Consider the following 20000-nt stretch of genomic DNA (forward strand, 5'->3'; position numbering starts at 1 on the left):
ACACTCACACACACATACATGTATACGCAGAAGCTGACACACAGACAGACGCGTGTACAAATTTACGACGCTCGTCTTGAGATTTGCCGAAAAGCCATCAACGTTCTAATACCCTTGATTCGATATATACATCTAAAGCTTTAGATCTATTATATAGGTTTTGGTATTACTGATGTCTTCTAGGGGATTGAAAGAGATTATATTTGACAGTATACACATCATATTTTAAATAATATCAGACAATAGTAATGTCGCCTTTTTCTATTGTCTCCTCTTCTCATACGATTCTCTTCTGAAATACGCTTTAAGAATGGTGGCTCTGACATCGAGTGTTATATGATATGTAGGTAGAACCGTTGGTTAATTTTGTTGAATTTTTCTAATATGATATGTTTTGAAGAAATGTGTATCAATACACTTATTCTCTCACTTCTTATGTGCCAAGTAAGAGATTGCTGTCTTGCTGAGGAAATCTAATAATGCTGAAGCATATTTGCAATTATCACACACATTCACCAAAATCTTATTAACATAATATTGCTGAATAATCCAGTGTTTTAATATTCCCGCCACATAATTAGCTTTACTTCGCCACAGGATCAACTACAGAAACTTTAGGCTGAATGATATATATCATACATACTCGATACGTATTACCTTCTTGTTTATTTCCCATATTAAAGCTAAGGTGATGTTTCTGATGTTATGTACATTAATTGCCTGTAATAATATCTATGGCACTGGTAAAAGAAATGTCTGTCTTCAAATCGAGATCATCTGATTGAAGTTATCACGTGCTCTATTGTACATCTAGCCGCATACATATGCGCTCCAACATAGACACTCAGTGAACGCGCACGCACATACACAGACATACACACACACAGACACACACAGACACACAAACACATAGACACACACACACACACACACACACGCACACAAATCAGAATTAGCGGTAATGTTTCGTGTAATTTACGTTGTGAATTCAGTTCCTGTTGAGGTCAGCTTTGCCTTTCATTACAGTGCCTCGACACTGGGCTGTCAAATACTGCAGCGCACGGTATCATCTAAGCCTCTCAATAAACTTATGACTTACGCTCTGCTTTACATAAACATAAAAAATTTAAATAAATACACGACTCACTAAATTCTTACATGCAATTGGTCCGATACGCGATTCTCCGATACGCTACAGCATTATATATGAGTTTATATTAACAATACTTTGGGTAACAAAACTAAAATTACATCTCTAGTGAGGGGAAATAACCCCTGAAACATATAACCAGTGTCGTTCTTGTTAACTTAAGACAGCAACGTTTCATATCGTTTTCCGTTTTAATACCTAATACTTTCAAGTGTATATCTGAAGATTTCTTAGCATTATGCATATTTCATGTATCGATATACACTGTGTTATATGTAAAAAGAAATTGTTTAATTTACATATATATCCTCCAATAAATACATATGCATAGGTAAACACACACATTAAAATTTATACAAAGGCAAAACATCTACAAGAAGATCACTCAGAAAACGCAAACGACCGCCAAGGCAACACCAACGTCCTCTCAACGATTAGCTGGAGATGATTTTAAAAATGAGATTATCTGAAATAAACTCGATTGCTTTCAGAAACGAAAATACTAAAATTAAACCCGACCGCTCTCAAGAATTAAGTAAAAAGACGGAAAAATAAACCAGAATCCGTGTCCAGTACCGTATCGATTCAATTCGTGCCAGTCACAAGGCCAAACATCCTTGAAAGTTTCACCCGAATCCATCCAGCGGTTCTTGAGATATCTTGTCCACGGATAAGCAAACAAACAAACAAAAAAACACGACTGGAAACAATACCTCTGCCTTTACTAAAGCGGCAGTAATAATGCTCTGCATACTCCTCATACACTAATGCTTATATGGTCACCAATGCGTATATAGAGAGACACATACATGTATCCGTACCCAGATGCATTCCTACACTCATAATACACACACAGACACAGACACGCAGAAACACACACTCACAAACACACACACACACACACACACACATACACACACACAGAGACACACAGACACATATACGCACACAAACGCGCGCGCGCGCGCAGAGGCACTGATGCTTATATTCGGTTATAAAATGGAATGTTCTGTTCACTCATCAAAATAGCATACATCGATTATGGCACGTTTGATAATAGTTTGAATTTCTGAGACACGTGAATCACAACTTACCACAAAGAGACACGAGTTTGGCAAAAGATTCTTGATAACATATTAATACCTCGTTTGTTCCGGTATTCTCTATTTCCAACCTACACGCGCACGCACGAAGTTGCACACACACAAACATGCACACACACGCACACACACGCGCACACGCACACACACACACACACACATACACACACACACACGCGCATACTCTCATACCTACACGCTTACACACATATACAGGCAGACAATTGTTTCGTTTGTAATATACCCCCGGAAAGGTGTAATATATTAAAGCTATAAATATTAATTCCGTGCATATAAAGTCCTGTTAATAATAGGTGGTAACTTGTGATTATATAACCCTTGAATCGTACGTACATACGCACCTGCGTGTATACATGCATACACACGTACATATATAAATGCATAAATACATACATACTAACATACGTCCGAACACATACATGCATTCATCCATATACATAGACACACACACGTATATATAGAAGCATATACATTTATCCATACCCAGGCGCATTCCTACACTAATAATATATGATTAAAAATACACGCATACACAATTTTATGCACATATACATGTATATATACGCATGTATCTATATATGTTTTATAAATATAAATATTTATATGCTTCTATACATACATGTATGTATATACATTCATACATGCGTGTGTCTATATATACACACACACACATATATACATATATATTCGCCTATTTATATATGTACATATATATTATATGTATATATACATGTATATATATATATATATATATATATATATATATATATATATATATATATATATATATATATATATATATATACATATGCATATATCTATGTACATACACACACATATATAGGGAAGTAGATATACTGACAACAAAATGGTTAGTTGTGCAACTATTTTTCTTTGCACTTTAACGAAACCAAATTCATTCGCCTATTTATAATGCATCTAATGTCTTATATCGTTCATAGAATCAGGCACTCCCATCACACACATTCACAACATAAATATGATTCCCCACCTCCAACACCAACATCACCACACACATTATTATGTATACAATTTTCGCTCCGCTTTATCCACTCCTCTGCAATTCAATCTTACCATTCCCAAAACTGTTACACATTTATATTGAATGAGTCTCTAGAATTTCTCCATCTTTCTCTCTTTATTTCAATTTGAATGATTCACCAGGTCACATGTACTCTGGTTTCTGCTTCTTGCAAGCCTTGTAGTTGCATTTACACACTCAAGCGTTACATATATCTATAGATAACCTACGTGTGCATAAGCTCTTACAACTGCACAAACATATACAATCACTAATCTCGTAGTATATATACATAAAAAGAAATTAATTCTAGCGTATTGATATTTACCTCTGCATTTTTGTAAATTAATAACAATTTATGGAAAAATTTGAAATACATAAAAAAAAAGAAAACTTTCATGCATAATTGATAAAGAAATGTATTTCAACTGGCAACCGATATTCTTATTGGGTTTACTTTACTACAATTGTACTGGTTTGCCATTCTGTTGTAGGTTTAGTTATTTATATTTTATTTGATTTTGTATCGGGAGTGGCGAACAAAAGAGTCGTTGTTTACGAGAGAAAGAGAAAGAGAAGAACGAATAATAAAATCAAATCTCAGCTCTTACTACCCAAAGAAATAGCACAATAGTACATTTGTCTGGAGTTTAAATGATCTTGCTAAACGAGCGCTTTTGGGCCAGCGACAAGACAGAACTACTGTAGAGAAATAGTGTGATGAATTGGAGTTTTAAGTTCGCAAAGTGGTCATTTTGTACATGGTATTCGATATAATAAGTGTAGTTATATTTAGCTTTAATACTAGCTAAAGGTTTTAATGATTTCGCAGTGAAACAAATCGTTTCGCAATTCTTATAGCTATAAAAAAATAAGAAAAATGTCTATAAAACTTAATTTAGAATTCCATATTGCAAATTTTAAAATTTCTAGTTTAACTTCTCTTAGAGCGCATAAAACTTCACACACACACATACGCGCACGCACACACACACACACACACACACACACACACACACGCACATGCACGCACACACGCACACACACACACACACACACACACACACACACACACACTGGGTCGGATTAAGTCCGATAGAACAACAAAGCACTTAAATGACTTGAGTGTCCCCATATATATATATATATATATATACATATTTAAAAGACTTGGGTACTCCTCTATATACATACATTATAGTCCATACATTATAGTCCATAGCGTATTTGAATATCAAAGAAAGGACTGTAATTGACCATTCAATAAATTTTATTCAATGAAATAATTCCATTATTATAAACAATCTTTGCATATCTATCAGGCAATTCAAATATTCCATCAGCATAAAATTGGGCTGGTTTTGAAGAAAAAGCGTTATCTAGATGCATTTTGACTCAATCTAAATCGTCAAATGTTTTTCCTTGCAATGAGTTCTGTAGAGACAAAAACAAGTGGTAGTCGGGTGGCGCAATATCAGGAGAATATATTGGATGGGGTAAGAGATCCCAGCCAAATTCATGTAACTTTGTTCGGGTAGCTAAAAAACACATGTGGTCGGGCATTGTCTTGTTGGCAATCTTCGGCCTCAATTCTCTGATTATTTTGCTCAAGTTAGCCAAATGAAAGCAGTACGCATCAGAATTAATAGTCTAGTTTTGTGGGAGAAGCTCATGATAAATAATTCCTTTATGATTCCACTAAACACCAAGCATAGTTTTTTGGCATGGATATTCGTCTTTGGTTGCGGTTTGGGGGAATCCTTACGAAAACTTCACTATTTTTGTTGCACTACGTTTTCGTACACAATCCATTTTTCATCTCCGGTCACAAGTTGTTTCAAAAACGGCATACTTTCATTCCGTTTCAAAAGCATATCACGAACGGAATAACAGTCCAAGCAATTATTTTCTGAGAGTTTGTGAGGGACCCATATATTATAGCGAGAAATGCATCCTCGCTACACTAGATGTTCATGAACCGTACCTTTAGAAACTTCCAGCTCCTCTGCAAGTTCCCTAGTCGTGATAGCTGAGCTTTCTTCGATTTTTGCTTTCAAAGGAAATCGTTTGATAGCTTACGGGTAGGACCATAATGAATCATAAATTGTTTGATTCCTACTTTATTAACGTTAACAAAGATTTTAGATATGATAATTATTTTATCGGCTTAGGAAGAAAAACGAATAATGAACTTCATTGAAATTGGAACTCACATCATAAGGAGCTCCACATAATTACCAAGAGTATTTTGCCGCCGCTCTAATGAATCCATAAAATCGCATCAGAAGTGTCTTCAAATCGAGTTCACGATCCGGTTTCGATTTCAGCTGACATTACTTTATTCTTAAATGAACTTAATGTACCGTAATATATTCATTTCATCGTCTTCACATTATAAAAGGCATTTATTTCTCATTAACGTTTTCTTATTAGCATATCATATAATGTGAATGATATATTCGGTTTTCTTTTATGGTATTATATCATTTTTTATCAGATACATTATATATTTATAAAAAAAATGAAGAACTAGATTGATATTTCTGTCATGTAAACCCAAGAAAATGGAGACAATGGTGAAAAGATAATAACAAGTATAAAAGAGAAACTGAACAGAAAAACACAAAATACAATTCACCATTCTATTATTTTATACATATCATTGAAGATGAGAATTCGGACAACACTGCCTTTTGCTTTGATATATCTATAAATATATAAATATATAATTAACTAGTCAATACCAAACCTCTCTAGAACTTTACAGTTCCATGATTAAAAAAAAGGCAAACAAGTATTAAAGACAAATGAAATAAATAAATAAATAATGCAACTCCGAAATTAAAGATAACACATAATATTCCTGGAATCAAAAGCAAATGCCATTATTTCCCAAACACGAAAGAAAATTGAAGTGAAAAAGAACAAGCAAAGAAACAAAGAAAGGACCGAAGAAAGATAGAAAAGCAAAACAAAACAAAACCAGATTGTTCTTAATAAAACATGATCAAAATAGAAGGAAATATATACACGCAGAGGATAAGAAGAAAAACAACCACAACAACAATACATTCGTAATATGCTAAGTCGAAAATTGAAGAAAGATGCAATGATATTTCATGGAAACTGTAATTTTTTGATAGGATGACTCTAACTAACATCTTTCATATCTCATATATAACATTTCTAGTTTCCACTATCGCTGAAGATAGAAGAATAATAGAACTAGAAGAATGAAACGAGATCAAACTACGTTGTCACAGTGATAGTTGTGATTATAACATATTGAGAATAATCGAGAACAATGTATGCTCACTGATACATGCACTCACAGCTACGTACACACATATGCACATACAGGCACATGTTGTAGTTACATTTTGCAAGAAAAAAATGTATTGGAAATTATGTGGTTAAGTATTTCTGAAAGACAAGAGCCATACCGATGTAAGTCAAAAGATTAAATATTTTCACTTTAAATTTTCCTTCAAGCAAAAATTCTAAGAAACAGGTATTTCAAGCAAGCATACAATTAATACTTTCCAAAATAATTAAGATAAATCTATACACATATTCTGACCAAAATATTCAGAAAATGACAAAATACAAAGACAGGTAAAAAGTAACAAATGTTCCTACTATAATGATTTGTGTCTCGCCAAAACAAAATAGACACTAAAAGCAACAGGATCTGTAAAGCATTGATGTTCTCGATTATCCATTATTATATTTCATACAGTAAAATCGAAAATCATTCTTTAGATCCCATATTTCACCATATGCCATCGAGCGAATGTGCAAAATTCAGTCAGAAGTTCAGAATAAGTCACAGAATAATACGGAACACTGGTGATTTATTATATAAACTTTTAATATAATTGTTCACACTTAACGCGGTGAGCTAGCAGAATGGCTAGCATATCGGTAAAATGCTTAGCGGCATTTCGTTCGTCTTTATGTTACGAGTTCAAATCTCGCCGATGTGCATTTTGTTTATCCATTTTTTCGAGGATAGATGAAATAAATAACAGTTAAGAACTAAGTTCGTTATTATCGACTTGTCTCCTTCCCCGAGAGAGACTAGTTGAATCGATTCTCACTGGTTAGGAATGGTGAGGTTGAAGGCTATTCATTAATTCCGAAACGAATGACGATTAATTCGTTAAGTGATACAATTCACGTGCATGTGGGCTGTATAGGTCCTTGTTGGGTAGAACCACCACGGACAATACATATGTTTCGTAGAACATGAGTATCATTTGGGATCGGGACGACTATCGATATGAACTGATCGACACTACATTTCACAGTTTAACCACAGTGTGATAGTTCTACGGCATGCAAATGTAATTGTATCATTAAGAGCCAAATTATATTTCGTTCATAAAACTACTGAGTTCAAATCCTTACATATATTTAAAAAGAACAACAGCAAGCCAATTCAGTACCCTGCATTCAAATTCAGTATCATATTACCAATCATCAAAGCTAGTCACAATACTCTAAGTAGAATGTTGTACAAATTGGAGACTCCGTTTTGTGTTTTTTATATAATAATCTGTATCAGAAATGACTATGATTTAAGTGACACATTTATATATACGTGTGTGTGTGTGTGTGTGTGTGTGTGTGTGTGTGTGTGTATTTGTTTGTCTACAGACATGTATATACATGTATGTGTATGTGTAAGTGTGTATGCGCGCATGCGCGTGTGTAGTAATAATAAATTTCTTTGATTTATAGTAAAAAGTGACTTCGCATCAAAGGATAGTAAACGACACCTTGTGGTGATTGTGATCTTCATTTATTAATCATGCACAAACAGGAGACAAATGTGTTCAATGAATTCTCGTTATTTGGGAACAGTTTAAAAAATGATTTATAAGATGTCGTTGAATGGGTCGTAACTACTCTCTGTTTGGCTATATTTCGAATGGCACCATATTAGGAATGACCTTGATCACATGCTTAGCATACTATCATTGACTCTTGCCTCGGGAAAATAACTGAAAACGGTGTTGAGATTAATCAGTGAGAATCAGGAATACAATTTCTGAAGCGTCTATAAAGATACGAATGATTCAAAGCAACGCCACCTATTCTGATATATACCAGATGTAGAAATAAAAGAAGCATAAACAAAGCTGCATTGATTGATGTATGTTTTATTAGAAACTATCATGTTTAGGGATCTAATCTCAGAAAGTAAACATGGTTGGGAGATATTTAGCGAAGAACACGGAAGTGCCAAGCTGCACAACAAAATATTTGAAATCACTTATCTTTATAACGCTTCGCTGTTTCCAGGTTATTGTCACTCATTTTTCGATTGTTTATTTCTTTGATAACCCACAGCACTGTCAGGTAGTCGTTTAAATCATTGGAATAAAGCATTACAAAATGAAGATTAAACATTAAAACAAATTCTGTCAAAATATACATACATATCAATGGTTTGTAGGAACACCGTATTTCGTTATACAACCATAGCATGCTACAAAGTATATTAAACGTTTTATAAGTGATACATAAATACAAACATGCATGCATGCATACATACACACACATACATACATTCATGTATATATACATACATGCATACATTCATGCATGTATACATACATACATACATACACAAATACATGCTTGCATAAATGCTTGCATACGTTCATATATAGATGCAGACATACATCAATAATTACATATATGCATACGTACATATATACATGCATACATGCATACATACATGTATTCATACATACATACATACATGCTTACATTCATGCATATATATGTACACACAAGCATAGCATACATACATATATACACACATACACGCTTGCATACATTCATACATACATACATACATACATACATACATACATGCATGTATACACACATGCATTCATGCATGCATCCATGTATACATACAAGCATACATACATGCGTGCATGCATGCATACATACATGCATACATACATGCATACATACATGCATACATACATGCATACATACATATATATATACATACATACATACATGTCGAAAGCCTGGGCATCAAACGTGGAAATGTTCTGACCACCACTGAAAACTCTCACATGAACAGCGACACGGAGAGTATCTATGTGAGAATAGAAAGCCAGACATAGTGTCAATTGAGAAAGAAAGCAAACGATGCTGACTCATAGATGTAGCATGCCCAGCTGACAACAAGGTATGCGAGAAGGAAGAAAGAAAATTCGGTAGATATGACAGGTTAGCTTGCGAGGTTAAGCAGTTGTGGACGCTGAAAAAGGTGGTAGTAGTACCAATAATTGTCAGAGACCTGAGATCAGTGAGTAAAAATCTTGAGAAGTATATGGAACAAATAAGGGTTGCAATAAGGTTGGAGCACTTGCTGAAAACAGCACTGCTTGGAACCGCTCGAATACTTCGAATAGTACTCGAAAAATAAAGGTTGTAACCTTAGTTCACTGGTGGTGAACAGCTCACACCGTAGTACATCTCCAGCCTTAGAAGCCGTGCAAATACAATAAATAATAATAATAATAATAATAATAATAATAATAATAATAATAATAATAATAATAATAATAATAATAATAATAATAATGGAAATGTATAAAATAGCTCCTACTCTGCGAAACTTTTTATCTGTAAGTATGAGATCATGGAGAACCACACTGATGTTGAACAATGACAATGAATCTCTAAATGCTGGAGATGTAAGAATTTCATGTGGCATTTTCCAGGGTGACTCACTATCACCACTCCTCTTCTGTCTAGCCCTAATACCGCTCTCAAAATTGCTCAATGATGCACAGTATGGTTATAAAATATTTGATAAAAATATAAATCATCTCATTTACATGGATGATTTAAAGCTCTTTGCAAAAAATGACCAACAACTCAAAGGCCTACTAGCGATTGTTAAACAATTCAGTGATGACATCAGGATGCAATTTGGCCTTGATAAATGTGCAAAAGCTATCTTTATCAAAGGAAAAATGACAAATACATCTAATGTGAACCTTGACCAGCAAAATGTCATAAAAGAGTTAGAACCAGCGGAGAGCTACAAATACCTAGGGGTAATTGAAGGGGACAATATCAAGCACTCAGTGATGAGGGAAAGGATCAGAAGAGAATGTTATCGCAGGGTGAGAGCAATACTGAAGACAGAGCTGAACGCGAGAAACAGGATCGAAGCGATCAATGCTCTAGCCATACCAGTCGTGACTTACAGTTTCAACATCGTTAACTGGTCAATTACTGAAATATGTAATGTTGACAGAAAAATACGAAAACTGTTGACAATGCATAGAATGCACCACCCTAAGGCAGATATAGAACGTCTTTATCTGCCAAGAAAAGAGGGAGGTCGAGGACTACTACAGCTGGCATTATCAATGAAGGTAGCCACAATTGGCCTAGACACCTATATGAAAAACTCTGAGGACTGGATGCTAAAACTTGTCTTAAAATATGAAAGCAAGAAAGCATCTTACTCAGTAACAAAACAGGCAAAGGAATATCTAAGTGAATTCCAATTGCAACAAATTCAAGAATTAGACGAACTAGAAACACCTACAGAAAAAGCTAAGCGCTTGAAAACCCGTGCTAAAATTGCTGCCTTAGCTATTATGACTGAAAAATGGCATGGAAAACCTCTCAATGACAAATACCCAAAGAGAGCGAATAATGCAGATATTGACAAAGCCCTTACCCACCAATGGTTAATGGCCTCTGGATTGAAATCAGAAACAGAGGGGTTTATCATAGCAGCCCAAGATCAATGCCTACCTACAAAGAACTACCAGGCCAACATATTAAAGAACGGCAGCTCCCCATTATGTCGTATATGCCAACAACAAAATGAGACCATCGATCATGTTGTCTCCATGTGCAGTCTGCTTGCGCCTACAGAGTATCTCAACAGGCATGATAGAGCTGCACAATATATTCACTGGGTAATATGCAAAAACCTGGACTTGCCCCATGATAAAAACTGGTGGGAACACAAACCACCCCCAGTGCTTGAAAATGATCACATTGCACTCCTCTGGAACTTCACCATTCAAACTGACAGAAAGATAGACGCAAATAGGCCAGACATCATACTGAAAGACTTCAGACAAAAATCATGCCTCCTCATTGATATGACTGTCCCAATTGATATAAACGTATCTGTCAAGACCTACCAAAAACTGAGCAAATATAAAGATCTTGAAATAGAAATTAGCAAAATGTGGAATCTGAAGACGAAAACAATACCTATTGTCATAGGTGCCCTGGGAATGACAGCGAAACGGGCTGATTACTACCTAGCTCAGATACCAGGAAACCCCAAAATGGCTGAAGTCCAAAAGATAGTGCTCATGGGAACTGCCCATATCCTACGTAAAATACTGTCTATGTGATCTCAAACTTTAAAGCAAACATAATTTTCTTATGGTTTCTTAAACATTCACTTGAACAAAACTGTACAAATCCAAATATATGGTACCCTAGGCATAACACCTACATGAACTTCTAACTTGTTGTCTCTTGAGGTCTCTGGGTGAGACTTGGATCCAACTTGTACAAATGCAAAACAAAAGTCAAACATAAAATAATAATAATAATAATAATAATAATAATAAAGAAAATTGCACTACTAGGCATCGCACACATCCTACGCAAAACACTTTCAATACAGTAACCACAGGAGCATCACAGCAAACCACAACACATACCCAAGGCACACAGAACTGCGCTCGGTAGTGAAGTGAAGGCACGTTATAAAAATAAAACTACTGAATGATAATAATAATAACAATAATAATAATAATAATAATTTTCTAATTGATGTATCAATACCAGCAGATGACAACGTTTCTCTAAAAGAAATGGAAAAACTTTCAAAATACAAAGACCTGGAAATAGAGATAACTCGAATGTGGAATCTAAAAACAGAAACAATTCCTATCATAGTAGGTGCCTTAGGTATAATAAAAAAATATTCAGACAAATACATAACAAAAATAGCAGGACTTACAAATATATATAACATACAGAAAATTGCACTACTGGGTACTGCACACATTCTACGCAAAACACTTTCAATACAGTAAACATAAGAGCACCACAGCAAACCACAGCACATACCCAAGGCGCACAGAGCTGCGCTCGGTAGTGAAGTGAAAGCACGTTATAAAAATAAAACTACTGAATAATAATAATAATAATAATAATAATAATAATAATAATAATAATAATAATAATAATAATAATAATAACAACAACAACAGAACAAACAGCATCATCATCATCATCATCACCATCATCATCATCATCTTCATCATCATTTTCGTCATCATCATCATCATTTTCGTCATCATCATCATCATTTTCGTCATCATCATCATCATCAGCAGCAGCAGCAGAAACAACAACAACAACATCGTATATTATTCTGATGACACCTTGTATAACTCTTGAAATCGTACAATTTGATTAAGAGAAAGCCCAGAAAATGGAAGTAAAAGACTAACAAAGATTTTAAATAACGAACAGACTCAATGACTGCGTAAAATTTTAGTTAACTGTTCTTTTAAAATAATCATGACATTACGTATGATATACGAAAGGGGTAGAAGGGTGTCATTTTAAGTGATTGCTACTGGTTGATTCGCGTTTTAAATATAATACCATATCTTACTCTTATATAGTAGAAAATATTAAAACCGACAGTTTTTAAATGAAATACGTGAGTTATTGAATTCGAAAATATTGAAAGGAACTTTGAATGAAGACAAACGAGGTAAAATCAAAGCAGAAATATATATTAGAATTATGAATAATTGAAATACTAAAAACGGACAAGAAAAGGATACACACGTACACACACACACACACACAAACACGCACAAACACACACACACACACAGGAACTCACACACCCACGCACGCACTCACAGAAGCACTCATGCACCTGCGCACACACAGAAGCACTCACGCACCTGCGCACACACAGAGTAAGTGTGTGTCTTAAACATCGTTCATTCCTTTATCTGATATATATATATCTATATCTATCTATCTATCTATCTATCTATATATATATATATATATATATATATATATATATATATATATATATATACACTCACCACACACAAACGCACAACACCCACACGCAGACACATACAACTACACTCACACCCTCACACATATATATGCGTCTGTGTATTTATGTACATCTTCAACCCCGTAAAAGGAGTCGTATTAAATAAGCAAAGAATTCGAAATAAAGGGAAATGTCATCGAAAGAAGGTAAATCTAAATATGAAAGGAATCAAAAGGACGAAAAATTCTAATGAAATACATAACTAAAAGAGACACAAAAGAACTGTAGATAAATATTTCTAAAACATAAACTGATAAAAGAGACGGAGTCTGTGAAGGAATTTAAGCGAAAACAATATATTGAAAGGTATTTCGCCTAAATGATTTCGCCTAAATGATTTCGCCAAAGATAATTTCAATAACGTTAACTAAGAAATGTATTCATAGTGAGACGAACAAGCAATGGCTTCTCCACTCTGACAGAATATTTCAGTGTTCTATATGAGTAACGTTGATTGCGTTACTGATTTCATTTGATGAAAGTTACGGGAAAGCTATATACTATTATTGAAACCTACAGTTTACACCAGGTACTTGTATGGCATACCAGATGGAAGTGATGAAATTAATGATAGATTGAGAAAATAATTCCACGCACTACCTTAACTACATAAAACTTGTAAGCAATTCAGCAAGCCCATTTTTTATATAGAAAAGTACAAATACGAAACAATTAATATATTATTTATGTGTATACAGAAATAGTAATAACTACATTTATAGTCATGGACACAGAGAATATTCGTAGGAACATAAAGCAGCAATAACAAAATCGTTCTAAAGAAGAGTCTTTAGATTGTCTGCCACCAAAGCAGTAGTGCATAAAGAAATTAATACGATAAAACAAACTGTAGAAAATAAAAGTTACTTAAATATATTTGAAAGCAAAATTACACAATAAAGAATCTAAGTTAACACAATAAATATTGCAGACAAAGCACTCACTAAAAAGGGGGGAAAATAAAAAGCTAAATTATATTATATAAACAAATGCAACCAGACTATACAATTCTTGAATACGTTATCAAAAGATTTATTAAACAGAACACAACAAACAGGGAACCAAATATTTTCATTGATATTATATTACAGGAATACGAAAATTAATAATCTCTGCATCAAGAACCAGCCGCAATTCCTAGGCGGGGAATAAAGCCCATATGATCATGTACTTTATAAATTTAAACGTAATGTTAGATAATGTAAGACCAAAACAAAATGTACTTATGAAATCACAGACAGGATGTTTCCCGTCTGGAAACATTTTGATTCTAAATTTGATTAATTGGACATCAGTTGAGGTTAAACATCTCGTTCATACATACATACATACATATATACAAACTTACATACATACATATACATACATACACACATACATTCGTACACACGTACGTACATACATATACACAAACATACAAACATATATACATACATACGTACATACATACATACATGCATGCATACATACATAAATGCATACATACATATGGAAGCAACCTAGATGGAAAACAAAACTTGAAGAATATATTAGCAAACTACGCCGCTGTTTTGGATGGTTAACCAATTATACCTTATGCAAAATTTAGCAAAATTCTACGGTGACTCTTCACAAAAATCTTGTGATGGAAAACTAATTACTATGAGGCACAAACTGAGGACTGTGAGCAGAAAAAAAAACATAGCTACCGTAGAAAACATTTTGGGCGAACAAGTATAAATCACAAGTTTGTTTCTGACACAGGAGAAAGGAGGAAGAAAAATATTACCGTTGAAAAAGCCTCCTTCTCAAAAAGATCTTGAATAATTCTGGTCTGAGATCTGGAATGAAAAAAAAAAGATTAAAAAAAAAAGATCTGAAAGTAAACTTGTTACTTTAATCTCTACAGATATTCCATAGAAATTTTAATTCTGTTACGACGTTTCGTATTCGAGACGTCAGCTGTATACAAACAATGAAATCGAAGATTAGAAAAGTATATCCTACCAACATCAAGAGTAAAACATGTAGAATTGAGTCCGAAACTCTCACTATAGCTGTAGTTATACTGCATAATGGACAGGTGGCTGGAATAGATATAATTGCTGGATATGTGTACAAGTAGTCCACATTTTACAGAATGCCTTTAACATGTATATTCAAAATGATTATTGAATGCCAGATTGACACACCAAATTGACTTGCTACAGTAGCCAATAATGAAGCCACCAAACCATCAGAAAATTATAGGCATATTGCTTGCCTAAACATTATGCAGAAATTGTTCCCATGTTGTCTTAACCAATTCCTTCAGGATCAGTGTGTTCCCAACAACAGTGATAGCTGAGCATGCAGCTGGAAAGGAGGGATTGTGGGGATGTGCAAAACAAAATTTGATGAACAAAGCTGTACTCTCGGTAGTAATAAATCACCACAGAGATTTTGTAACATTACAGCTTGATTATAGGAAAGCATTCAGCTCTATTCCCCACTTATGTCTGCCTAAGTCTCTTCACTTGACAAAAGTACCTACAATTGAAAGGCTTACAAAGACCCGTGCAACAATCCTCCTACATAACTGAGAGCAGACGATCGTCTTAGCTGACATAGAAATGGAACTGATCAAAAGAAATGTTTATGTTTGATCATTCAAGCCCCCACCCCGATACGCAAATCTGTGAATCAACGCTCTTTCTGTATCTCCTTTACCACACAAAGAATACTACAGCAATCTTGGCATTAATGGAAACATAAATGAAGGTGCTGTGAAGAAAGATAGAATGACCTAAGAATATTATAGCACACTGAATAATATGGAAATGAAAGCTATTCTTTTACAGTGCGGACATCAACGCTTGAGAAAGATGACTTGTCTGTAGAAAGAATCCACTCTATACAAATTAATAGCCACAAGGTTCTGATACCAACTGAAACTTTCACAGAAACAGTGATGTCGACATGCTCTACCTAACAAGTGATGAAACATGCAATGATTTAAGATCAGTGAAGAGAGCTTTTGAATGTCGTATTGTCTTTCTCACACACCTTCTAAACAACAGAGGCAAAAATATATACATAAGTCTAGTGCTAAAAAATGAAGAATAAAACATTGTACGTATCGACAATGAGTTCCTCCGGAAGCACTCTGTCATTGACGACCCACCATACAACTCCAAAACTACTGGACTAACATAGCCCAAAGAAGGCCAAGCTTGGGAACATTCAACATGCTAAAATTGATAAATAAAATAAAACAAAACCAAATAAACAAAAACTATAAATAGTATATTTTCGAAAGAGATGGCATGAAGTTCATCCTCTCTCGAACTCTACACCACACCATCACATCACATTTCGAAGGCTTTGCATTTGCAACCCGAAAACAAGAAATTGATACAAATACCTACTAAAAAGAAAAAGAGACGGTAAAGCTCTTCATGCCTCAAGATGCCATCAAATATATAAATAAGGTCATAATCCTGTGGAAGACATTACACAAAGGATTAGCAGCTGCCCAAAAGTCATTATGACACTACCATCTAATGCAATATGGTGTTGTCATTAAAACAATATACAATATAATCCGAATAAAATGACTATCCTGAAATAATTAGAGAACCTCCTCACTGTTATTGAATATACACATAAAAAACAAACAACACAAAGAATATTGTTGAAATGTTTTCATTAAAACTACAATCAAGCGTAAATATAACAGACTGGATATTTGTTTTGGACAAAAGAAAAAGTATTTACATACCATCATAGAGATCAGCTGCCTAGATGATGTGAATATCTCGTCAAAAATCAAAGATGCTTAGCCAGAGACAGTTCCCTTAAAATCATAACACACCTGACTTTATTTCCAGCACGATATTTAAGAACGTATTTAATGTTTCGTTTTTTTAAAGCAGGAGGTTTTTAAAGCAATTGGCTCTTCTTTCAAAGAAGTTCCTCATATTAGCTTTCTGGCGTTTGTGTTGGGGTTACTTTTGCTGGTGACGATAGTGATGTGATGAGAGAATTAATGATGGTTTTCTTACTGCTATAATGATAACAGTGGTGTTTATTTATGTTTGTATTGGTGATGTTATTGTTAACGTTCGTGATTAAATGACAATAAAGGGGAGAAGAGAGGAGAAAGAGAAAAAAGTGGGGTAAAGATTGTTCTGGAAATAGTGTTGGGATGATGGTGTTGGTAGTGATGGTTGCGGTGTTGGTGAAACTGCAATGGGGAGCATAGCAATATTACATTGACAGCCATGCCCATACACAAAGTAATATCAATGTATTAGTTAAATGCAAATATGAAATATAGATATAAACATGAAAATAAAAATAAATGTTATATTTATATTTTAAAATATAATTGAACTGCATATTAACATAACCCGACACTTCAAAGTAATCCGTTCATAAAATGTTTCAAATTTAATGTGATTCAAGAATAATTACAAATAATGAATATAATGTACTTGTAATATACATATTTTGAATATTAAATGAGCATAAATGTGTAAAATAATGTAAAGATAATCACTACGCTATTACACAATTGGGAGTTGGGAGTTCGACATTTTGTAGCTATTAACCCTCAACCTTTACGTTCTCATTTACCTTTCAGTTCAGAATCTAAAATCTTGGTTTAATCCGTTCATTCACATAAAGCAATTCACCTCCAAGTACATTATATTGAACTTTCCGAATTCTATTAGAGTATATTTCTACGCTCACACTTCTACAATCCTCGAATTTTTGGAGGGAATCTTGTTGGAGACGCCATGAACTATGACTGAACATTTATCAAATCATTTAAGTTAAAAAATATATCAAAGATTGGTCTTGATATTACATCGCTTTCAATGTCGTTCTCAGTGTATTCAATGTAACCAGGTTGTAAAATAATTTCTTTACAATATTCCATTATCTTATGATAAGTTTAGATAATTTATATCTAACATTCCAAGCTTCTAATTCTTCAAATACTCGATAAAAATCTGTTTTTCCTACAAAATCCTCAATTGTAATTTGGGTAATTCTGGAAGCATTTAAGAAATTATATTTAGTTGATATGCCTAGGACATGCATAAATTCCCGATTTAGCACTCTCACTTGGCCATCAAGTGCCTTTATTGGTGCCTGACTAGTTGCAATCATTCAGGCGAATTGCAGAGCTTATGAAAACGACCAGAACCATTGTCCTTCCATAATGACTAATAGAAAAAAATCTTCACTGACACGAGAATTCTAACAGTAAAAGCAGAATTATTTATAAAATTTGAACTATTATAGCACTAGAAACACACCCATAGTGTCTCATTACACTTTATTCGGTGAAAAGCTGCACTTCATAGTGCTTATGGAATCATCTGATTGTGAGAGAAGATGGAGAGCGAGTGTGCATATTAAGTGATAAAATTTTACTATTAACTAAATGTTATATATACGCATGCCGACTAGATTGAAAAGATAGGACTTATTCAGCTCTTTCAAAGAATTCATTTTGTATCAATAATCAATGTATTTTTACATGAAAATAACAGAATCTATGGAAACTAGAGGTGATCAGCAATGATGATTATCATGCAGTGAAGTTTGTGACTTTAGACAACTTTGTATGCCGTGGTGGGAAGAGAAATCTAACATTTCGTGACTGTCTTTTCCTCTGAGACAGAAAAAAGAAATTTAGTTATAAAACGTAATTTCTCTTCGACGTGAAGAGCCAGTGTCACGAAAGATCAGATTCCTTTTGCATAAAATTTTGGGAGAATTGACGTGTTAGCCACGAGAATTGTCTTTGACTATTCTTTTGACGGTAAAGACGAAGAGTCTACTGTTTCTGCAAAGGCGCGTGCAGTAACATATGAAGATATGACTTGAGGTTGCTGTTACTGTTGTGTTTCTTTATATTATTCTTATCTATCAGTTCTCGTTGCATTCTAAATACATAAACTGAACTAGAAGGAATAGCGTTCCAGCCTCGAACATTGCATTTTATTTTATTTTCGAATGAATTGAAGATTACATTATGCGAGTTATCCTTCCTGATTTAAATCAGTATTTTGCTTGAAGGAAACATGACTATTTGTTCCTGGCTGATTGTTGGTTGTCATTACTGATACTGAATGAGACGTGGTTATTGAGTAACTTTATGTTGGTGAGTGAAAATAAGAGTAGGTTGTATTCTAAGTGATCTCAAACAGAGGAACAGTTGTTCACTCACTTTTCCTGAACTGTTTGGGGAAATAGAGGAAACAAAGGCAATGTTCTATAACCTAACAACTTCTCTTCACTTGACTCCCGTTTGAAGAGAGATAGTGTCGGTACCATTGGTACACAGATATTGCTCTGAACTGAGTGGGGTCATTAAGCTCCCTCGTTCGATTCGAAAATATAAAGACACAAATAGTGCGTCGATAGGCAGCTGGAGACGATGTTTCGTGGGGTTAAATAACAGTAACATTCGTCCTAATCAGGACTGCTGCATTATGTTGGCAAATAATCTTTACTCATGAGTACTGTTACTGAATGTTTCTCGTT

General features: G+C 34.2%; 2 long non-coding RNA genes across 3 annotated transcripts in view; one reads left to right on the forward strand and one right to left on the reverse strand.

Moving 5' to 3' along the window:
* Positions 1–20000, forward strand: part of LOC128248892 (uncharacterized) — a 147079-nt gene that overhangs the window by 99771 nt on the left and 27308 nt on the right. The window lies entirely within an intron of this gene.
* The window catches only part of LOC149133528 (uncharacterized), a 118622-nt gene that overhangs the window by 46816 nt on the left and 51806 nt on the right, over positions 1–20000 (reverse strand). Inside the window, exon 2 of the long non-coding RNA XR_016243389.1 lies at positions 15250–15301. This is a non-coding gene — a long non-coding RNA (uncharacterized LOC149133528). The remainder of the gene's footprint in view (positions 1–15249; positions 15302–20000) is intronic.

This window comes from Octopus bimaculoides, chromosome 10 (assembly GCF_046866305.1).
Source record: "Octopus bimaculoides isolate indiv1 chromosome 10, ASM4686630v1, whole genome shotgun sequence".
In the NCBI taxonomy this organism is placed as follows: Eukaryota; Metazoa; Mollusca; class Cephalopoda; order Octopoda; family Octopodidae; genus Octopus; species Octopus bimaculoides.